The 25,000-nt window shown below is 38.5% G+C and overlaps 1 long non-coding RNA gene across 1 annotated transcript in view; it reads left to right on the top strand.

Annotated features, from left to right (window-relative positions):
* LOC141379451 (uncharacterized) overlaps positions 1 to 25,000 on the top strand; it is an 87,846-nt gene that overhangs the window by 34,706 nt on the left and 28,140 nt on the right. Inside the window, exons 2-3 of the long non-coding RNA XR_012396070.1 lie at positions 18,173 to 18,267; positions 18,404 to 18,505. This is a non-coding gene — a long non-coding RNA (uncharacterized lncRNA). The remainder of the gene's footprint in view (positions 1 to 18,172; positions 18,268 to 18,403; positions 18,506 to 25,000) is intronic.

Here is a 25,000-nt window from a genome sequence, read left to right as displayed (position 1 = left end):
TATTTGTAAGCAACAGCAGCAGTCACTGCTTTCGTTTTAATTATTCTCAGGCACATGATTATCCTTTCACTATCACTTGTGGTATTTTACCTGCTTTCTTTTGCTTACAGTTATTTTTGTTAATATAGTTTAATTATCATCCTTTACAATAACATTTCTTTAATATGAGATTAACCAACCATTTGTGTGTAGTAACTGCTGTCTGCTGATCTGGGACAACACAACATCTAAATCAAGTCATTTTAGCATATCAAAGTCACATTTATTTATATAAAATATATTTTCCAAACAACAAAATTGTGGCTAGTGAAAATGGCAAGTGGCTAGTAATGTTGGAAATCCACTAGCCACAGTGGCTGGTGATCAAAAAAGTTAATGTAAAGCCCTGTATATATATATTTGTAATTGCGGACAGAGGATTTGGAAATTGATTTTTAAAAATCATCTCAAAGCTAAAGAATAAATAAGCTTTACACCGAACACAATCTGGAATCTGTAAGTTATCTGTGAATTCTCTCTAGTTATCTAGCTCTCTGTAACTCTCGCAGGGTCGCCCACTGAAGCTAATGCCGAGTTCAGACTGCATGATTGTCAAAGTAGTCATGTCACGGATGTTTTCACACTGCATGACTATCTAGGTTAGCGTTCTGTCGGTGCTGTGTTTACACTGTAGGATGGATCGACGTCAGGAGAGTTCACACTGCATGACATTACAATAAAAAAGAATCACAGACAACTTTGTCCAAACTATGTATCACAACCAAATGCGAGAATGACATGGAAACAACGCTAGGTCAAGTAATAATATCTTTCATTACTACATAATAGGAAAAAGAAGCCTTTAACTTTAGAAACCTGTGTTGCTTACCTGGCTTTTGAAGAGAATTAATAATCACTAGTGCATTTTTTGTTGCCATTTTACATAAAATCTGAAAAATAAATAACCTTGTCTTGCCTACATGCAGACATTTACATCCTCAGTTCACCTTGTTTAATGTCATCAATTGACTACAGAGGTTAAAAACAAAATGCTCACACTAAAAGTGCAGCAAGTTTCATGAAGGTACCATGACTGGTACACTTAGTTGTTTTCAATGTCAATGTATACAAATGTATGTTAATAGTATTCAGATATTTGCATATGGCACCTTCAAGATCACATCTACACAAGAGGGCCACGACTGTAGCATCCCAAATGACCCATGCATGAGAAACCTAACAGGTGATGGAAGCTTACAGTAATCCATATCTGAAATGTCTCTCAGATGTTTCCATTGATGATTTCTACACAGTTTTTCCAACACAGGCTCATTGGAAACTTGCGCTTCAGCTTACAATTTTTTTTTTTAAAACCATGAAAATGAACTTAAATGTGCAATTTCTGGTTGGCATGGTGGCTCAGTGGTTAGCACTGTTACATCACAGCAAAAAGGTTGCTTGGTTCAGTCCCGGCTGGGCCAGTTGGCACTTCTGTGTGGAGTATGCCTGTTCTTCCTGTATTAAATAAGCTAAATTGGCCGTAGTATGAATGTGTGTGTGAATGTGAATGTATGGGTGTTTCCCAGTACTGGGTTGTGGCTGGAAGGGCATCCACTGTGTAAAACTTAAGCTGGAATGGTTGGAGGTTCATTCTGCTGTGGTAACCACTGATGAATAAGGGACTAAGCCGAAGAAAAATGGATGAATTTACAATTTCTAGGTATAATCAGTCAGTATGACGCCAACCATTTGGTTCCTTTTCACACTAATAATACTTACAGGCCATGTTATCAACAAGTAAAGGATTATTTTGGTGCAGTTCACAAATTTCACGCAACAAAACTACTAAACGTTGTCTATGATTTGGAATCGAATACATTTGCATCACCTATATCTATCTGCATAGACAACCTTTCTGGCATGGTCAGTTTGCTCGGTAGTGCACTTTGTACAGTGTTGTATTTGTGATGCAGAACGCTTGCATTTGAGTCCGATGAAGCATGGTTCCACAAAATAGATAAAAGCAATGTTAAATCGAGGCTAATATTTGATTTCAGGACTCACAAAAAATCAAAGAAACCCCGACCAGCTCAGAGAAGGCCGAACCAGCGGCGATCTTGCTGTGTGGCAACAGTGCTACCCACTGGGCCACTGTGCCGCCCTATCAGAGAAGGGGAGAAAGGGGGATTCTTCAAGACGAAGATGACTGGGGTACAAAGCTCTGGTAATTTATAGTGTCAGTATTCATCTGATTGGTGCAAATATACGGAGCTTATACAGTACCAGCTGTGTTCAATCATAAGCATGTGATCCTCTTGAAATTATTCATTCATTCATTCATTTTTTTTTTTTCGGCTAAGTCCCTTTATTAATCCGGGGTCGCCACAGTGGAATGAACCACCAATTTATCCAGCCTGTTTTACGTAGTGGATGCCCTTCCAGCCGCAACCCCTCTCTGGGAAACATTCACACACACTCATTCACACTCATACACTATGGACAATTTAGCCTACCCAATTCACCTGTACTGCATGTCTTTGGACTGTGGGGTAAATCGGAGCACCTGGAGGAACCCAACGCGAATGCAGGGAGAACATGCAAACTCCACTCAGAAATGCCAACTGACCCAGCTCAGGTTCAAACCAGCGACCTTCTTGCTGTGAGGCGACAGCACTACCTACTGTGACACTGCGTCACCCATCCTCTCCAAATTAGTTTATAAATACATCACACTTCGACTAACCACATTTGAATTTTTTTTAATTTATTAATTTATTGTATTTATTTTAATATTATAGATTTTTTTAAAGCACTGAAATCCTCCAATTAAGATATCCCTGGGACGTCCTGCTAGCCGTTTTGGAGCCCTGTAGCTTATGTTTGTTTTGAAAACACTATTGGTTGGGTTTAAGTCAGTGGTTTGCTAAGTGATCTTTATGACAGGCCCCAATTTCCCATGGTTGTGTACAGAAGGATGTGTATTTGAAGGTGACGAATTTCAGATTCGCAGAATAGTAGCCAGCACCCTCTAGTGGTTTTGTTACCTCCCCCTTTCAATTTCGTCTGAGACAACCCCCTCGCTCTACACTTTTGTCCGCAACATCAAAAAGCCCCACTCTTCAATTTCTTCCGCGCACTGCACAGCCTCCAAGCCCCCACACCCCGCTCTTCACTTTCGTCTGCAATCCAGCTCCCCTAGCTATTCATTGTTGATCTTTAACAATTTCATATGAAGTGTGAAAAATGCAATGCAACAGGTGAATTTGATTAAATAAATTAACTGTTTTGTATAAGTGTATGTGCATATGAGAGTATGGGTGTTTCCCAGTACTGGGTTGCGGCTTGTGGGGCATATCCAGCAAAAAACATATGCTGGATAAGTTGGCGGTTCATTCCACTGTGGTGACCCCTGATAAATAAGGGACTAAGCTGTAAGAAAGCGAATAACTGAATTAATTGGTATCTTATCCAACCCTCTTTGAAAGCTCACCTAATTTCTGTTTTGATCAGATCCTTTAAGTTTTGAGTGATGAACTCCGCTCAGCTTCTGAAAATTGTAAGTTACACCTGCTTGCTTTTCAATCTCTCATGCATATGAGCTGAATGCTTTTTTAGCCTCCAGAAGCTGCAGTAAATCAAAGCCGTCCTCTAAAACAAGACCTTAATTAGGCGCTCTTCTGTAACATAGTTTAGTCCTGCTCCGTCTGGCACGCATCCTTGTAAGATTTGCAAGTGCTGTTGGGAATAAATTGTGAAAGCGTGTTGTCAAACAGTGAGTAAATCTAATAAAGCCACGTGATTGGATGTATGCATGCTCTCAGATCAGATTCCATTGAAATTCACAAGGCCTCCTTTGGAAGTAGCGTAAACAGAGTCTGTTGACCCAGAAAGCATCGGTGGAAGTTGATGGTAAATGAAGGAGATGTTTGTCTTTGTTTGTGTTCAGATATGCAAAGCAGACAAGGCTTTTGAAAGGAAGGAATGAGGTGCATGGTCACAGATTTACATAGTATTCACTCCTTAACACCTTTGCTTTTCAATTCGTTCTTTGTTGTTTCTGGTAGCATACACTCCAAGTTTTAGGAACAACAATTTATAAATTGACTTCTAGATGGTCATTTGGTATCAGAAGTGGCTTATATGAAAGGCAAAAGCCTCTTACGCTTATTTTGCCACAATTAAAAATTCAAGCATGATCATATTTTATTATTTAGTTAGGACAGTAAGGTCTGACTTTGCTTAGATAAACGTCTTGGCACTTAACAGAAACCATGTACAGTATGGAATATAGTCATGGTGCAGTGGGAAAAGAGTAAATATTGTGCATGATTCCCATGAGCTTGGAGGACTGCATCTATACACCTCTGCAATGATTCAAATAACGTATTAATAAAGTCATCTGGAATGACAAAAGCCCCTTTCACACAGTGATACCGGTAAATATCCGGAAAATTTACGGAACGACTTTACCGGTATATACAAAAAAGCGCTGTTCACACAGGCGAGGACGTTACGGAATTTTTCCAGAAAAGCGCATTCACACATCTGACATTTGACTAAATTACAAACTCTTTTGATGATCAATATTGTAAACAACTTTCACAGGATCATATTCGCATGTCGAGATGTTCATAATATGTGCGTGTGCAGGCGCTCACAGGCTGTTTCATGGGCACACGCAAAGCTTGAAGGTAAACAAACAACGGCTTATCATAAGCATCTCATCGATGATTATTTACACAGTTGGCATTAAGAAGAACATATAAACGTGATCTGACTAACTTCTAGCAGCTAAATGTGTCTGGAAAAATATTCAAAGGCTTTTATTCTCACAAACCGCGCGGACGTAAATGCGTCTGACTGTTGTGATTGGCTAAAGCAGACGTCTCACGTCAGCACGTTCTAGACGTGCACGCGCTTATTACGGAAATCTTCCTTCTGCATTAACACAGCGCAGCATTCCGGCAAATTACCGGTAATGTTACAACTTCTCTTTCCGGAAAATAGCCAGAACGAATTTACCGGTATTTTCAAAAAGGACCTGTTCACACATACAACCTTTCCGGAAAATTGCCGGTAATTTTCCGGAAAGGCCTGTATGTGTGAAAGGGGCTAAAGACAGAGTTCTTGCAGGACTCCCAGAGTTCATCACGATTCTTTGGTTTCACCTTCAATGCCTCCTCCATCATCTTACCCCAGACATGCTCAATAACATTCATGTCTGGTGACCGAGCTGGCCAATCCTGGAGCACCTTGACCTTTGCTTTCAGGAACTTTGATGTGGAGGCTGAAGTATGAGAAGGAGCGCTTTCCTGCTAAGGAATTTGCCCTCTCCTGTGGTTTGTAATGTAATGGGCAGCACAAATGTCTTGATACCTCAGGCTGTTGATGTTGCTATCCACTCTGCAGATCTCTCGCACGCCCCCATACTGAATATGACCCCAAACTTGACTGATTTTTCCTCTGATTCGTGATGATTGGGATGCAGTTCAACAGATGATTCATCAGAGAAATCTACCTTCTGCCACTTTTCCAAATGATCAACTAGAAGTCAAGTTATTATTTGTTGCTCTGACAATTGGGATCGCCGACAAGACCTTTGGCAGGTAGTGTGTGTTAACCTTGCAATCAAAATGATAATAGTTTCATTAGTAAAAGCCAGATGGAAAAGAATCTTCCAGTTTATATAAAATGTCAACTAAAACTTTAATTAGACTAATGCAAATTTGGCAAAATTTTTAATGTGACAATAAAAATTTTAATCTATTTTAAAATGTAATCCTACATATATGGTAAAACAAACTAACTGCATCTTATCTAGTAGTAGAAGCAGGGTTTATTTCCATTATTGTGGGATGACTTATTCTTATTGCCGCGAGAATTATTAGCTGTATATCATTAACTAGAAGATACAGCAAAAATACGGTAATTTACAGCATTGTATTAACCTTATTCTTCGCCGGCGAGCGGGCGCAGCCATTTGAATCTTTTTGGCTTCAGACTTCCGATCTCATTCACTTCCATTCATTTTAGACATTAAAAACCGCTCGTTTCGCTGTTTGATGTTGCAAACTGATATTTCCTTGTTATATTATTCTACTTGGTTTGTATAACAATGCAAACATTTGTTTGTAGAGCAAGTAGTTTGACCGTTTTCTGCCGTTTATTTTTCCTAGTCATTTCTTCCATAGGTGACTGAATCGGAAGTTCTAAAACAATTGCGAAAACAGGCGCACTTCCGCATTTTAGAATAAAGTCAATACATTTACTGTAAAATACAGTATTTTCATGTCTTTTCACCTGAAATATATTATCATAAAATGAAGAAAATAACTTGTAATCCAATGTTCATTGATCTATTTAATGTAAATAACTGTATTAACCATGTTTCACGCTCAATGTTTTACTGTATTTTGAATCACAGCTAATTAAAAATATAGCTTGAATTATGCCAAATAGATATTTCTCACACAAGAAATACTGTATTTCTCACTACAAATACAGTAATATACTGCATAACTGACGTAGAGTAAAATACTATTCAAAATACAGTTAAATACTGTGTATTTACAAAAAAATGTTAACAGAATATTTATGTCCAACTGCATTTATAATGTGCAATCGAGCTAATGTGTATGCAATGGTCAAATAAACATCATCTTATCTGATAATAGAAGTACGCTGTTAACAGTTTCCTGTAGAATCTACAGTAACTTACTGGCAGCTGTTCGACAGTAATTTACTGTAAATCAAATACACCAAAAATACTGTATCTACATTTACAGCACCATTTACCTTGCTGTATGTGTTTTTACAGAGTTGTATGTATACCGTTACTGTAAAAATACAGTAATTTTCACAAATTCAGCTTTAAAGTACAGTAACATGCTGCATAATTGTCGTACAGTAAAATACAGTTCATTTTACAATAAAATATTATGTAATATGCAAAAAATCTTTATCTATTGTTGCAAGAAGACTAGTTCTTATTGTAGGGAGATTTTATTGCTGGTATATTACAAATAAGAAGAGATCGCTCATCTCTACTGCATACTGCTTATTATTTTACAATGAAGCGAGGGTGTTTTTCCATGCAGCAGAGGGTCAGCCAAGCCACGACACGGCACACCGATCGACCATCCATTAGCAGCACATAAATGGAAAGTCTTTGCAGTTCTTTGTGATGAATCCGCACTGCGTTCATTGTTCATCTGTCTAGATAAAGAGTCTTTTGCTGCTACACTGGGGGTTTATGTCCCGTCAAAATCCCCTGCCAGGCCTGCGGTGCTTAATGGGTTCACATTGTGATCTTTTGTACCTTTTTTCACTCCCAAAGTCAAATTATAAAGAATTTTCTCTTTCAAAATCAAAGCTTTACATGTTCATTTAGCATCCTTATGTTGATCTTTGGAATGGAGTGCAAGCTATTTTAATGCGGTTTTTCATGTAAACAGCACCTGATTTGACTGTTGTTCATCAAAGTGTTAGATACTACATTTAGATACAGGTATGTAAGAATAAAACTATAATAGTCTTTGAAAATGCATCATAAGCCTTGAACCAATTGAACCATCTACAAGAAGAAACGTAACATTTTTTTTTTCTATGAAAATTGGACAAAAGGACAAATGTACTGTCAGAGTAAGCAAGTTGAGTGCCCACCAGACACCCTAGAGGGCACTCTACACATCACATCTGCCATTGAACCGAACTACACGTCCCATAATCATCAGCACCTCACACCTGATGCTCATGAACTTTTATCACAAACACACAGCTGCAGGTCATTTACACTGATTAAATGCACTATACAAGCACCACCCTGACATGCAATATTTGACCATTTATCATTTAGTTTAATTCATGGAGAAAATTACAAAGCACTGCAGAGTTTGTGTGTTCTGTGTCTGTCTGAGAAATCGAATCTTTCCGAAATATTAATATTCACATACAAGCTGCAGCTGATCAATCAATTCTTGTCATGTGACTCGCGGTGAGCTCGTGGGAATCATTGGCACGAGCGCATCATGCCAATTGTGTGCGCAAGCCATGCGCATCCACTGGAAGCAACAAACTTGTACAAATTCTAGAAATACTTTCCAAAGATGTCTGTTTCTTACTCATACTGCTACTTGTGGGTTAAATTTTGGCGCTCAGGTGACCGAGACGTAAGCGAGAGATGGTCATTTTTCAAAATAAAAGACTTTTTAAAATAAAAAAATGTTCAGACTCTGATAATAAATAAAATGGAAATAAGTAATTTCTCGTGCGGCCTAAAAAAATATTAAAAATTAATTAAAAATATGACGCAACCCCACACAGAGCTTGCTGAGACCCCCTTGAGGGCCGGGACCCCCTGTTGGGAACTACTGCAATACATTACATTATTTTTTCTGACAATATTTGGACACCAGAATATTCATCAGTCAATATTAAACATTCAACAGCCCCATAGTATGAAACTATAACTAACATTCATCCAATCAGCTCAGACTATCATTTTACAAAATTAATATTTATAAGCCAACCTTGTGTTGTGTGTAAATAATCACTACACCTACACTACATTGTTGACGCATATAATAACGTTAATTTCACTTTTGATTTCAGAGAATGTTATATAGTTTGTATAAATAAGCAAACTCTTTTGGACTTCAAATGAGCAAGGAAACTCCTGTTTTCCATGTTATTTCCTTTCTGTGTTTAAACTGTGGCCTGCTAATCGATTCATGCTAGCGTCTGTGGTTTTAGAGGCAGGAATATCGTCTGACCCCTAAAGCAAACTGAGAGATAAACCGACATCACGAAATGTGGATTGAAAAGTTTGTTTATCTGGCCATCATCCTACAAATTCCTGGGAACAGTGAATAATTCATTCTGATTTGCCTAGAAAATTGAATCAGCGTGCTGTGGTTTAATGGTTGAAGATCTGGTAAAGTTAAACATTTAGGACCGTAACTGAAACCACCAGTGCAAGTGATACAGTAAATACTTTATTAAATGCATAGTTCCACCTCTAATACAGTAGTCAACATTTAAAGTGGTTCAAAATCTTTTGTCAAAGCTGTCCTCAAACTATTGAACAACATCCAATCTTGCATTAAAGGGCACCCATTTTACCCCTTTTTCAAGTTTTAAGAGATGTATTTTGTGTCTCCAGCAGTGTTGCCAACTATTTCCAATGAAAAGTAGCTAAAGCCTGCCCGAAAAGTAGTTAAATGTTGGCAGATGACGTCACACACTAATTTGCATATTGGTGACATCATCACGTAGTATCCTGATGTGGAGGCTGAAGTATGAGAAGGAGCGCTATCCTGTTTAAGAATTTGCCCTCTCCTGTTGTTTGTAATGTAACAGGCAGCACAAATGTCTTGATATCTCAGGCTGTTGATGTTGCCATCCTCTCTGCCAATCTCTCACATGCCCCATACTGAATGTAACACCAAACCATGATGTTTCCTTGACCAAGCTTGACTGATTTCTATGAGAATCTTGGGTCCATGCAGGTTCCAGTAGGTCTTCTGCAGTATTTGTGATGATTTGGATGCAGATCAACAGATGATTCATTGAAAATATCGACCTTCTGCCACTTTTTCAAATGATCAACTAGAATTCAAGTTATTATTTGTTGCTCTCACAACCGGAATCGACAACAAGACTTTTGTCAAGTAGTGTATATACTGTATGACTGCATGTTAACTGTTTATATATAATAAATAACTATTTAAAGCTATTAGTTACTAGTTAATTAGTTAATGTTGTTTGTAACTAATACATTTATGGTAACTAATAACCTTGTCTTCTTAATTTCCTTGTAGTTCAATAATGTGCACCTTGTATAAAGCTGCTCATTTTCTTCAGTACTTTGCCCTTTGCTAGTATTATCAAGCAACTTCTACATGAAGAATAATCAATCATGAAAACAACTAAACTAACCGCTTCTGATTTCAAAGCCTTCTTGACTTGCCAAATGAACCAAATGAATGATCGGAGTGTTAATTGGCAAGGTGAAGGATTTGAGTCTGGGAATGTGACCTGTGATCTCTCTGTGCGAGCGAATGTGACCGAAGCAGCAGGCCTAAAGCTGAGGTTAATCTGCCTTCACAGGAGACGCACTCTTCCAGCCGACACGTGCACACACGCGATCCCTTCATTGTGCCTGAATTAAGCAAACTTAATTTGATTCTACTCGTCTCTCTTCTCAATCCATGCACACAAGGTCACAGTAAAGCTGGAGAAATCAACCTGACGCAGCCTCGAAGAGTCAACATCACAGATTGCTAGTACAAATAACATTTAAAAAAATTAAATACACTCTTAGGGTGAATGTGATCCCCTTTCACAGTTTTGTGGAGCAAATAAGCAGATGTTTATTTTAATTACAGAGCAGGTCATGTGGGTTTTTATACGAATATCTTATTTGTAGAAGGGTTGCTCATTTTGGCTAATTTTGCCAACCAATAACCACCGAACGTTAACTGAATATTAATGGTTAACTGGTCAGATTCATATAAAATTTTTATTTGATAAAAAAAATAATTGACGTTTCTATTTTGCGACACATCAAATATTGCATTGTAAAATACTGATTTATTTTACCATGCGAACATATTAACAACAGAACTCAACATCTTAAAATCACACACCTGCAGTGTTTCCAACAGCATAGAAAAAAGAATCAACTAAATTAACAGAATAAAATAAATAGGCCTACCCTAGAAAAAGTGTATATTATAAAACGAAAACAATGACTGATCTTTTTTTAAGAACCGGCATAGGCTGTTTTTTTCCAAACATATGTTTTTTTCTTCCGTCAAATAAAAAATAGCAGGCTACCTCAAATCGATCGCTCCACGGAAAATATGCCTTAATTAATGCTCTGCTGTTGTTCACAAACCTCTATCAACATTTTTAATAGAAGTCATTAATTTAAAGATTATGTTTTAAGGCATCTGATTTTACCTCAGAGCTTGTGTGCTTTTATTTTCTCCGGTACACTCGCGGTTCATGTGTGCGAGCTGCGTGTTGATGAAAGACAATGACCAAGCTCATATGTTGACTTTTAGGAAAGTATTCACCTTATTCTCCGCCGACAAGCGGGCGCTGCCATTTGAATCTTTTTGGCTTGAGACTTTTGGTCTCATTCACTTCTATTCATTTTTTGACGTTAAAAACTGCTCATTACGCTGCTTGATATTGCAATTTGATATTTTCTTATTATATTATTCTACTTGGTCTGTATGGTCATGCAAACATTTGTTTGTAGAGCAAGTAGTTTGACCATTTTCTGCCGTTTATTATTCCTAGTCATTTCTCCCATAGGCGACTGAATCGAAAGTTCTAAGACAATCGCGAAAACAGGCGCACTTCCGCATTTTAGAATAAGCTCAATAGGCTACTATAGCATATAATAATTTTGTTGTTTACATATGATATTGCATTAAATTGCATACATGTTTTATAAGCTGTAAAATAAAAGCCTCAGTTTAGAGTTATGTAAAAATCCATAAAATATTTAGAATTGTTTGATTTGTAGATTATGCCGGCTATTTTAAAAATTGATATATATTTTAAGAACTATTAATAACTTTATTTTCAAAATAGATAAAAAGGCTGGTTTGTTGTGGTTGTACGCTAAACCATCAAAACTACAGCCTATTTGTTGTGTTTATGAGCGGTGCCTGATGGAGAGAAATTCCCAGTGTTTCGATTTGTGTCACAATACAGAATGTTTTGTTTTGCGGCTTCTTCCTCCAAATGTGCAAATAAACGGAGATGTTTATGACGCGGATCCAGGACTGAGGCAATCAGCATCAGCAATGATTTGGCATCAACTTGTCTGTGTCAAACTGTGACCAGCAATATTCTTCTTTCATTTTGCTTTGTTGGCAAAATACATCTGTAGGTTGCACATGTTACCATCACGGGAGTCAACAAATATATTGCACATTTATGTAGTCAAACTTAAAAAATTGTTTAACTTATACCATTAATCGGTTTTGGTTAACGGTGAATCGGTTATTATGAGCATGGCTAATTAGTAGTTTCTAAAGTAGTAGAAAAATAGTCCACAGAGTTGTAAATCATGATAAGCAAGGGATAAAGTAGGCGATTTTTATTGGTTAGACTGGTGTGAAATAGAGAAATGTTGTATAAGATTTCTGTGAAAGCAACCGCCTAGATGTACTTTATCCTTTAAATGAGTGAACTACCAATTTAAAAGTTATGCATGCAAATGTTTGACTCTTCTAAAGCATAGGAATACCATAATATGGTTGCAGATATTTAAGAAACATCCTAAGTAAACACTTGTTTATCTAAAAAACAAAGCTGAAGTCAGATGTTCTTCTTTGAAAATGTGCTTTACGCGCCGGAACGGCTGTCTTTGTTTCAGTCAATGCCAGTTTAGTCAATTATATTTCAGCATCCTGCTTTGCCTGGAAAACATCGTATTTCATTCAGTCAGTCAGGAAGGCTCTCAAAGCATACGCCCGTGACCAAAATATGACCTTCGGCGGACAGTAGCAGACTCCAAAATGAGATGCAGATTCAGAGTCCCACATGAGGTTATTAATTAGAAAATAATATAAAAATTATGAACGTAACATTAGGTGAGCAGGTTACATAGTAACCACGTGTCCTAACAACATGCTTCATGACACGCAGTGGTAAGCAATCTGGCTGTTAGCACCAGACGAAACACGACAGAAATGTAAATACAGCCATTCAGAAGCACAGAATAGTGCACTCACTGCTCTCCAACTGTAATGGATAAATGATATGGTTTATAATCTAATTAATATACAGTAAACCTCTTTAAAATTATTAAATGTGCATGCTAAATCACTGATATGTGCTGGCTTGCACTGAGTTCCAAAGTTCAATTTTAAATGGTTTATTTTATTTTCAAGATCTGAGGTGAACTATTTTCTGCTGCTTTCAGTATTACGGCAATAAGTGTCATGAAAAATGGCATTCAAACTCGCATTATTAGCATATAACACTGAATAGAGCACATGAGGTGTACCTGAGGTGATCAGTTTTCTGTTGTTCAGCTGCAAGAAATTGAACCTGTTTATAAAACATAAATTTCAGCTGTTGGTTAGAACAAAAACCTCCTTATGATATGGAAAATATTCATTGTATCGTGTGCTGCTGCCTTTTTATTTAGAACATGACTTAAATCAGCCTTTAGGCTCGACAGTCAGACTCACTTGTGTTGATGTTGTCAATCTGGCAACCTGTGCTTGCATGTGTTTTAAACCAGGAGTGCAATACCTAGTTCAACCACTGGGTGTCAAACTTACATACTGCACCTTTAAGTAAAATGAATTAGGCCTATAAGAGTCAACATTGCAAAACAAACATATAAAAGGCTTTAAACACAAAAAATAAATAGGCACTCTAGAGATTTACCTAAAAAAAAAAAATGAAGTGAAGCCCCAGTAACAATTTTAAGTCTTGTTTCTGATAGTAAAAGTGTGTAACTTCACTTTTACTAAGGAAGAGCTGACTAGATATTTTGCAGAGTGCCTTGATTCAATGATTTGAAATCTCTCAATTAATAAAAAAAAAGACAATAAATGTGCTCACGACACGTGCACCTCCTCTTTGTGCCTGAATTAAGCTAAGTGAATTTGATTGGACTCGTCTCTTTTCTGATTCCTGGCGCGGAAGGTCACTCTATAAAGACGGAGAAATCAACCTGACGCGGCCTCAAAGAGCAGATCAATTCCTATTCACGCGTTAAGCCGCCCGCAGCGAGAGGGCTGGAATTCAAGCCCAAATGTAATTTAGCGTACAGCAGTCAAGGGTGAGTAATATGACAGGAAGGATGGTGATTTAAACAGCTTTTACACCACTGGAGCAAACCCAAGGAAAGACTCCAGATTTATTGCCACCAGTTGAGGTGATGCATTGCTACTTTTTTTTTTCTCCCCCTTCCCTCAAGGCTGTCCAATGGGTGGGTTTCTAACTCTGAGCTCGGTGTTGCATCATGTCTAGATAAACGAGACAAATACGGCAGGCATCAGGGTGGTCGTGGCACCAGAAGAAAAGTCTCATTTTTTTTCCCAGTGTGTTTCCTTCTTTCTGTCTCTCTGCTAGACGGACGTGCATAAAAACTTCCCCAAAAACTTTTTTGAGCGCTTTTTTCAACTCTCACTCTCACTATATATACATATGTATATAAGTCACATGTGAGTGTTGCATGGGTATTGCATTATGAATAGATGTTTTTGCGGAAATGTGTTGGATATAAAGTGGAAAGTGTATGCTGAATGATTAATTAAAAGGATAGTTCACTCAAAAATGAACATTTTCTCATCTTTAGCTACACTGCTTCAGTTGGTTTTGTAAGTTTCCTTTTTCTGTTGAACACAAATTTTGAAAAATGTTGTAGACCCATTGACTTCCATGGATGGAAAAACAAATGCAAGTCACTGGTTACAGGTTTCCAAACAATTGCTGTAATGCCAATCTGTGTATAACAGAAAAATTAACTCCAAGATGTTTGTGACAAGTAAAGAGTGATTAATTGATGACAGAACTGTCAGTTTTGGGTAAACTATCCTTTTTAAGGACATATGAAAATGTAAATTTACTACAGTATGTTGTTCCAACAATCTCAAGGAAAAAAATTAATTGTATGCTTTCAGGAATTGCTCATTTACAGTATACACTCTCAGAAATAAAGGTACGGGAACTGTCTTTGGGGCAGTATCTTTTAAAAAGGTACCAACTTGCACCTAAAGGGTCCATAATCGTACCTCAAAGGTACTTCTTAGGTACAGTTGGGTAATATGTACTAATATGTACCTTTAAAGTACCACCGTGGACTCGTTGGGTACAAATATGCATCTTTTGAAAAGGTAGTGCCCCAGTGAATTTCAGTACCTTTATTTCTGAGATTGTACAATACTTTCTATATTACCTGAAGATATTTGAGGACATGATCAAGTGTCTCAGTTTACAAAAAAACACATACAAACACATCTGTAAAAGCATTGACTGTATGATGAAGCCTATTGGAATATCATTCTGAAAACATACCCCTATATACATTTCTGGAGAGCGCCAAATACGTCCCAGGAGCTACTTTTTTATTGCAGTTTTTATTTTCACGAATCCACCAGAGGCCACCGTGTACGGTTTTTCAGATCTCAAATTTCTCTCGCGAGTGCCATTCTCGCCTGCTGTTTTCACATAAATCTACCAGAGGCCGCTGTTGATTGACTGAATAACTGACTGACTGATCGATCGACTGACCCACCCTCCTCCTTTAAACCCAACTGGCAGTGTTTTCAAATACAATTCAGAAAAAGAAAAGCCCTTGTCTTATTTTTACAATGTTTTCAGATTTGACCACATTCTCACCCTGTTATTTATTTGTTTATTTTATTTTTTGGCTTCTGTTTTTGTTTTACCTGCTTTCCGTTGTTGTGGTCAACTCCTCTCTATGTCTCCAGTCTGCCGACGTATAAGGTGAGCTAACTGGACAAACTGGTAACAGCGGCAGCTGGTAAACGTCAAAAGGAATGTCGTCGTCACCCCGTAGCATTCGTTTTAAAGATGAAATGCAGTCATATGTACTTCTGGCTACATAATTCACAATCTCCAATTTAGGGCTACATTTTCAAAATGAGCCTATGTTGGATATTAATTTTATGTAAGTTCCTACTGAGTTATATACACTTTTATAACACAGTATTGCCTTTCTGTTTTTCCCCAATGAAAATAGTTCCGAATAATTTAAGCAGAATATTTGTGTGTCTCTTGAATGAGTCTCTGTAGTTGAATGAGTCAGTGATTCAATGATCGGTTCATGAATAGTCACTTGCATTGCTGAATGAATCAACCATCTTAAATGAATCACTTGAATGAAGGATTCAGTGCGCTCATTCAATGAATTTTCGTCACCAACTGGCAGTTTTAGTGTCATATTTATTTATATATCTTTGACAGGCCCTAAACAGATAAAGTAAACAACATAGGCTCATTCTGAAAATGTACCCCTATATAAATTTCTGGAGATCGCAAATTATGTAGGCAGACATACGGTATGATGCCATTCCATTTCGCGCTTACCTCTGTATGGACGACTTTCCCGCTGTTACCAGTTTGTCCAGTGGATGGCCGCATACGTTGGTGGACTTGAGACGCAGAGCGGAGTTGACTGTGGTGACAGGGTTCGAGTCCGGCATAGAACGGTTCCAGAAAGCAGGTAAGACAAAAACAGAAGCCAAAAAAATTTACTTATCTTATAAATAACAGGGTGAGAATGTGGTAAAATCTGAAAATGTGGTAAAAATCTCTCTGTCGCGAGTGTTTTTTCTTTTTCTTTTGAAAACACTGTCAGTTGGGTTTAGGGAAGTGAGTGGTTACTGGTGCTTTTGAAAACAATATTTGTGAAAAAACTGCACAAAAAAAAACCCCTACCTCCTTGGACGTGATTGCTGCTCTCCAGAATAGCAGTGCGCTTTCAGTATGAGCCTGGGCTGAAAGTAAAAGAACGAAAACGCACACTGCAAAGAATTGTTTAATGATCATGATTATAAAAATATATATATATGTGAGTGTACAGATGTTTTTTCAGAGTGCCTGAGCTTCTCTTTTTCGTAATGAAATTGTAATTTAATGCTCTGTTAAAAAAAAAGTTATATAAAAGTACAATAAATGTGGTTTCTACAGCTGCTGTCATCTGATAGTTTGGTGTCAGGACAAGCTCTCAAATCTAATTCGTGTGTTGGGTTAATTCAAAACATTCAAACACATTACGTCAGGATCTGCAGTAACAGGATATGCAGGAAGCTATGATGTCTCACATCATTGACCTGGCACAATGTGTCTTAAATGTGAACATTATGAAAATTACTTCTATTGCGTTTCAAAGAAGAAATTCATAGGGGTTTGGAACCACATGAGCATGTGCAATTTTCATTTTTTGGTGAAGTGGCTGCATAAATTCTGATTTTAAGCAGCAATATGTGTGTAAAGCAAATGTAAAAGACAGATATATTGCATTTGACATTTTTCGATTGAACAAAAGTAGATTTTTGGACTATAGTTTAATTTAGGGATACTTTTAAGTAGTTTTCATACACATTTAAGGATGTTTAATTTTGGTATAATGTAAAAAATGCAGTAAAATCTATTAATTATAATTAAAATGTAAAATAGATAATAAAAAATATATTTGTTTTTAAATAACAAATTATAGTGGCGCTGTCGCCTCATAGCAAGAAGGTCGCTGGTTCGAGTGCCAGCTGGGTCAGTTCACATTTCTGTGTGGAGTTTGCATGTTCTCCCTGTGTTGGCGTGGGTTTCCTCCGTGTGGCCTGGTTTCCCACACAGTCCGAGGACTTGCGCTATAGGGGAATTGAATAAACTAAATTGGCCGTAGTGTATGTGAATGAGTGTGTATGGGTGTTTCCCAGTACTGGGTTGTGGCTGGAAGGGCAGCTGCTACGTAAAACAAATAGAATAGTTGGCGGTTCTGCTGTGGTGACATCTGAAATGCAGACTAAGCCGAAGGAAAATGAATGCACAACAAATTAGATTTTTGGGTAACACTTGACTTAAAGGGGTGTTCATAAGACTGCCATTAAACCTTTACAATCCTGGCATGTCATTAATATAAATGAGATTTTATGCATGCTTATGACAAGTTATTAAGTGTCATTCGCTCAGTTATATCACTATAAATGCAAAGATGACATTGATTGTTAGGACAACTTGACAGAAACAAATAAATCACAACCAGTCTTCACCCTGACATTACCAAGACATCATAACTTGTCATAAATCTATCATAAACATGACCGTTATGAGGCCGTTATAATTGTGTCATGAATATTTTTCTGATCATGTTTTCATTGGTTATTAAAATGTCTCATTAAAGTGTCACTACTCTGTCAAATAATTTTAACAGCATCATTAATATTTAATGACAAATTCTTGTAATAAACATTAGTGATGCTGTTATAAAATAAATCCAGGCTCATTCTGAAAATGTACCGCTATATACATTTCCGGAGAGCGTGAAATATGTCCCAGGAGGTATGTATTTTTGCAGTTTTTGTTTACGCGAATGCACCAGAGGTCACTGTGTATGCTTTTTGCTTTCATATTTCTCTTGCGAGTGCCATTCCCACCTGCTCTTTTCGTACCTCCTCTTTTCGTGTAATTCCACCAGAAGCTGCTGACGACTCGCTGACTGCCCAATCGACTGACCCACCATCCTCCTTCCCTAAACCCAACCAATAGAGTTTTCAAAAGCAATCCAGAAAAGTAAAAGTCCTTGGCTGATTTTTTTAAAACTATGTTTTCAGATGTTACCACATTCTCACCTTGTTATTTACTTGTTTACTTTATTTTCTGGATTTTGTTTTTGTCTTACCTGCTTTCTGGAACCGTTCTTCACCAGACTCGAACCCAGTCACCACGGTCAACTTTGCTCCACGTCACAAGCCCGCCAACATGCACAGCGAGCTGCTGGATAAACAGCAGAAAAGCCATCCACATGGAGGTAAGCTGTCAACTGGTAAGTGAGGAAAGGAACTGCGTCATACCCGCCCCATAACGTTCAATTTAAAGACGAAATGTACCCATTTGTACCTCTAGCTACACATTTCATGATCCCCAGAAATATATATAGGGCTACGTTTAAAAAATGCGCTTATGTTGCATAAAATTCATAACACATTCATATTGGCTTCATGACAATCATGTTTATGACAGATTTATGACGGGTTTTGTTGTCTTGGTAATGTCCAGTTGTCATGACAAACAATGTCATCTTTGTATGGGTGTTTCCCAGTACTGTGTTGCAGTTGGAAGGGCATGTAAAAAATATGCTGGATAAGTTGGCGGTTCATTTCGCTGTGGCGACCTCTGATAAATAAAAGGACTAAGCCGAAAGAAAATGAATGAATGAATAAATAAAACATTTAAGGAAGGACACGTTTTCATAATATTAAGTGTATTTTTCTGTTTAAAAAGACTCCCAAATCCCAAAGTTGCCACATTCGCTCCTGTTTAAGAGAAGTGTAATTTTAGACGCAATGTGAAAAGAGGTGCTACAAAATCTGAAAACTGTATTTTTTTTTTGTACATTAACCAATTGTAGCACACCGACTAAACAAAATAGTGACCCTTTCAAACAGCATCACATGGCGTCTTCAATTTTGCACACACCCCACAATGGTTTCTCTCTTGAAGACCCTCCAAACCACCAGAGAATACAAGGAGGAGAACCTCGATGACCCCACAGCGCAATGCATGCACAGCTCACCAATGCAAAGCAGATGATGGCTATTAAAGACCACAGAGCCTGAGGCCAAAACACAAAGACCTCCAACCACTGACCAGCCCAGCAGATTAGCCCGTTACTCACGCGTCCATAAATCACATGAGACAACTTATATTCTTCGGACAGAAAGAGAGACAGAGCCGGGGCGGAGGGAGACAGGGAATCGTGTTAAAGTTGCATGCCGTCTGAAAGCTCTTCTCGCGTGTCTCAGCTGGAATCCAATTTGATGCAGACTATTGTTGCTGCTGTTGTGGCCTGAGCCAGAAAGCAGAACAGCGTTTAATGAGAGTGTGTGATTTTGTGGTTTAGCACTTGGGTTGACATTTCCTTGAAGATATCAACACCTGCTTTACTGTGCTAAAGAGCATCATGGGACCTCCTTGGAAGCATCTATCAATTTCAAGTATGCTTTTTTAGCGACAGTGCATTGAATTGATGCATATAAAGATAAGGCATACCTGTCAAATCTACTGTTTTGTCGGGTTTTTTCCATATTTTGCCATTCTATTGTGCTATCAAATCGTTTAAGTTTCTTCCTGTTTTTCTTCTGTATTTTTAATCTTTTTATGAAAAGTGAAAGTAGCACCAAAGAGCCGATCGATCTCAAATGTGATCTAGCTGCAAGAGCTGTTCAAGAGTTATGCTTTCGCTTTATTTTCATTCACTTCATTTCCATTAAAGCTATGCATCGATTGTTGCGCTTCGTCAGAATCAGTCAATTCAAGTATCAGTGCTGACTGACGGACACGCTCCGTAGTGATAAAGACACTGGGAACACCTGTCCAACTGCTCATTAATGCCAATTTCTAATTATCCAATCCCATGGCCGCAACTCAATGCATTTAGGCATGTAGGCATGGTCAAGATAATCTGCTGCAGATCAAATTGAGCATCAGAATGGGAAGGAAAGGTGATTTAAGTGACTTTTTACGTGGCACATACCTGTCAACCCTCCCGTATTTTACAGTTCTATCCCACTATCGTCCCGTAAAGACTTTTTCCCGGATTTCGCCTGTGTTATCAGTCTTTCTCTGAAGGGTGGCAAATAAACAATAAAGAGCCGATCCTCCCTATACGCAACCCATACCGCCTTACTACCAGGGGCCACCCCTTGCTCTTAAATGTGAGTCTGTTCTGTGCTTTCATTTTTAGACATGAAAACACTGTGAAATAAATATAAAAAGGTGCAATTCCATTTACTTTTCATTACAGGTGCCGTCCCCCTTTATTATGATGGGCATATGCCTTATTTTCCCATTCCAATGTTGACAGGTATGACGTTGCATGGTTGTTGTTGGTGCCAGATGGGCTGATCTGACTATTTCAGAAACTGCTGAGCTACTGAGATTTTCACGCACAACCATCTTTAGGGTTTTTAGAGAATGGTCTGAATAAGAGGAAATATCTAGAGAGCGGCAGTTCTGTGGGAGCAAATGCCTTGTTGATGCCAGAGGTCAGAGGAGAATGGCCAGACCGGTTCCAGCTGATAGAAAACAAAAAAACACTCGTTACAACAGAGGCCTGCAGAAGAGCATCTCTGAATGCACAACAAGTCCAACCTTGAGGCAGATGGGCTACAGCAGCAGAAGACCACACCGGGTGCCTCTCCTGTCAGCTAAGAACAGGAAACTGAGACTACTCAGTTAATTCACACAGGCTCACCAAAATTGGACAATGATTGGAAAAACGTTGCCAGGTCTGAGTCTCAATATCTGCTGCGACACTCGGATGGTAGGGTCAGAATTTGGCTTCAACAGCATGAAAGCATGGATCCATCCTGTCTTGTATCAAGGTTCATGTTGCGGTGGTGTAATGGTGTGGGGGATATTTTCTTGGCACACTTTGGGCCCATTAGTACTAATTGTCCATCGTGTCAACTCCACAGCCTACCTGAGTACTGTTGCTGACCATGTTCATCCATTTATGACCACAGTGTACCATCTTCTGATGGCTACTTCCAGCAGGATAACGCACCATGTCATAAAGCGTGAATCCTCTCAGACTGGTTTCTTGAACATGACATTGAGTTCACTGTACTCAAATTGCCTCCACAGTCAACAGAGCTCAATTCAATAGAGCACCTTTGGGATGTGGTAAAACGGGATATTCACATGGATGTGCAGCCGACAAATCTGCAGCAGCTTGATGCTATCATGTCAACATGGACCAAAATCTCTGATCTATGCCATGAAGGACTAAGGCACTTCTGAAAGTAATAGGGGGTACAACGCAGTACTAGTAAAGTGTACCTAATAAAGTGGCCGAAAAGTGTATATTGCTGTTTTTAAAACATATATCATCTATGCTAAGTTGCTATGCTGTTAAATCGATAACTTATCCATGGATATTTGGATGCTTTCTGTCTATTTACACTTTCTGTGTCCAACAACTTTTTTGATGTAAAAAATTTAACAGTTTTATAAAGTGACATTTTTGTTTTAGATTGAAACAATATTTTATATTTAAAATAAGCTGTACGATATCAAAAAGCTCTGTCAGCCAGTTAGATGATTTTTGTACCATAATGCACATAAACAGACACTATATAATTTGAAACTACTAAAAATGTTCATTAAAGTCTCTTTCTGTTCAGCTAAATTTGTCAGAGCAGAGATCACGGTCGAATAATGCGCTATAGAAAAGCATACACAATAGGAAACTCTATATGAACAAACCTTTTATTTACAGAGTTTGTATGTAAACCTATGTATATGTCTTATAACAAACAGATGAAGAAAATAAAGTGGGTTGAATCAAAGAAGCTTAAAACATTTTTAATTGTTCTCTGAGGCATTTGCTGTGCTGTCTTGACAGCTTGTTTGCTGGATAAGTAGGTCAGTAATTGAAAATAAGTAGGTTATCCATGTAGTTTTGCTTCATATTTATCTGTTCTCCTAATTGGCAGAAGCTGACTCATGCATCTGACTGATAAAGTTAAAATGACACCATTATTATTGTTTTAAAAACTTCAAACTTAAAAAAAAAAGCTGAAACTGGCGAATATAGAGGAGTTACATTTCCGATATACACTTGCTTGACCAATCACAACACACTGGGTCAGCTGGCCAATCAGAGCACTGTTTTGCAGATCTTATTCATGCACAAACAGGTTCATTACACAGTACATGCAGCTACAAAGTGTCATGTAAAATTGCTATGGAATTGTGGTCGTTAAAATTGTGGTATGTTAAAAGGGCAAACAAACTTATAAACGGCTAGGATGCAGTTTGGTGAAATTTTGAAGACTTCTATAGGCCGAAATTTGTGTTGGATGCAGCAGAATAATGTTATCTGGGAAACTTTATTGTGTTGCTCCATCATTGTGATCTAGACCGTAGATCAGAAAACATACAGAGATAAAGTTACGTTTTCAGTTTTAACAATTTTTGTGAACATTAAAGAATGTTTTTATCAACCAATCAGAATCAACCATGCAATATACTTTCACTTTATTAGGTACTAGTACCAATTTGGATCCCTTTTTGCCTTCAGAACTATCCTTCATGGCATTGATTCAACAAGGTACTGGAAATATTCCTCAGAGATTTTGGTCCATATTAAGAAGGTAGCATTATGAAGTTGGGATGTGGTGGAATCTCCCGTTCCACCACATCCCAAAGGCGCTCTGTTGGATTGAGATTTGGTGACTGGTGAGGCCATTTTAATACAGTGAGCTCATTATCATGTTCAAGAAACCAGTCTGAGATAATTCGAGCTTGATGACCTCAGTTTCCTGTTCTTAGCTGACAGGAGTGGCACTCGGTGTGGTCAACTACTGCTGTAGCCTATCCGCTTCAAGGTTGGACATGTTGTGCGTTCGAAGATGCTCTTCTGCATACCTTTGTTGAAACGAGTGTTATTTGTAGCCTATTTTATCTGTTGTAGTTGTGCAAAGGTAACTGCACTAAACAAATTGTCTGGGATTCGTAAATAAGGTGCTAGAATAATATTTTGAATTGATATGAGGTTTAATCTGGGCTAAAAGGAATATCAATATCTGGGTTTCCATCAGCTTGTGTTAATGCACATTTTGACCTATTATCTGAGTGCTATAACCTTCTCCTCAAAATGAATATAAGTCACTTCTGTTCACATGGAATGCATTATGACTTTTTAAGGTGGCTTTATCAGTCTATTTTTAAGGTGGGTCTGTCAGTCCATTTAGGCCGGTTCTACCTTTTTAGAGTTGCACTAACTGTCCCTTTTAGGGAGGCACTATCAACCTCTTTTAAGGTGGCGCTATCAGTCCCTTTTAGGGTGGGCCTACCCTTTTAGGGTGACGCCATCAGTCCCTTTTAGGGCAAGTTTATCACTGCTTTTTTGGGCGGGTCTATCAGTCAATTTTAGGGCGGCGCTATCAGTCTGGCGCTATCAGTCCTAATTAGGTTTATCAGGCCTTTTTAGGGCAGATTTATTAGTCCCTTCAAGGTGGCTTTATCAGTGCCCTTTTGTGTGGCTTTATCTGTTCTTTTTAGGGTGGGTCTGTCAGTCCATTTAAGCCTGGTCTACCCTTTTAGGGTGGCACTATCAGTCCCTTTTAGGGTGGCATTATCAACCTCTCTTAGGGTGGCACTGTCAATCCATTTTAGGGCAACGCTATCAGTCCCTTTTAAGCTGAGTCTACCAATCCCTTTTAGGCTGGGTCTATCCTTTTAGGGTGGTGCTATCAGTCCCTTTTAGGCCTGGTCTACCAACATGTATTTAGGGTGGAGCTATCAGTCTCTTTTAGGGCTGGTCTATCAGTTCATTTTAGGCCTGGTCTACCTATTTAGGGTGACACTATCAGTTTCTTTTAGGGCTGGTCTATCAGTACATTTTAGGGCGGCGCTATCAGTCTGACGCTATCAATCCTATTTAGGATAGGTTTATCAGTCCCTTTTAGGGTCGCTTTATCAGTCCCTTTTAGGGTCGCTTTATCAGTCCCTTTCAGGGTGGCTTAATTAGTCCATTTTAGATTGGCTTTATCAGTCCCTTTAAGGTGGCTTTATCAGTCCCCTTTTGTGTGACTTTATTAGTCCTTTTTAAGGGTGGGTCTATCAGTCCATTTAGGATGGGTCTACCCTTTTAGGGCGACACTATCAGTCTCTTTTAGGGTCGCCCGATCAACCCTTTTAGGGTGGCGCTATTAGTCCCTTTTAGGCTGGGTCTACCCATCCCTTTTAGGCCGGGCCAATCCTTTTAGGGTGGCGCTATCAGTCCCTTTTAGGGCAAGTTGATCACTGCTTTTTAGAGCAGGTCTATCAGTCCCTTTTAGTCCTGATCTACCTTTTTAGAGTGGCACTATCAGTCCCTTTTAGGGTGGCACTATCAGTCCCTTTTAGGGCAAGTTTAGCACTGTTTTTTAGGGCAGGTCTATCGGTCCCTTTTAAGCCTGGTCTACCCTTTTAGGATGGTGCTATCAGTCCCTTTTAGGGCAATCCTTTTAGCCCTTTTTAGACTGGGTCTATTCGTTTAGAGTGGCGCTATCAGTCCCTTTTAGGCTGGGTCTATCCTTTTAGGATGGTGCCATCAGTCCCTTTTAGGGCAAGTTTATCAATGCTTTTTGGGGCGGGTCTATCATTCTCTTTTAGGCCTGGTCTACCCTTTTAGGGTGGCGCTATCAGTTCCTTTTAGGGTTGCGCTATCACTTCCTTTTAGAGCAGGGCTATACGTTTTGTTAGGGTGGTCAGTCAGCGTAGCTATTGGTGCATGTTTTGTTTCTGCCCTACTGTT

The sequence above is a fragment of the Danio rerio genome, chromosome 20 (assembly GCF_049306965.1).
Source record: "Danio rerio strain Tuebingen ecotype United States chromosome 20, GRCz12tu, whole genome shotgun sequence".
Taxonomy (NCBI): domain Eukaryota; kingdom Metazoa; phylum Chordata; class Actinopteri; order Cypriniformes; family Danionidae; genus Danio; species Danio rerio.
The sequence above is the reverse complement of the archived record's forward strand: the minus strand, read 5'-3'. Positions and strand labels throughout refer to the sequence as shown.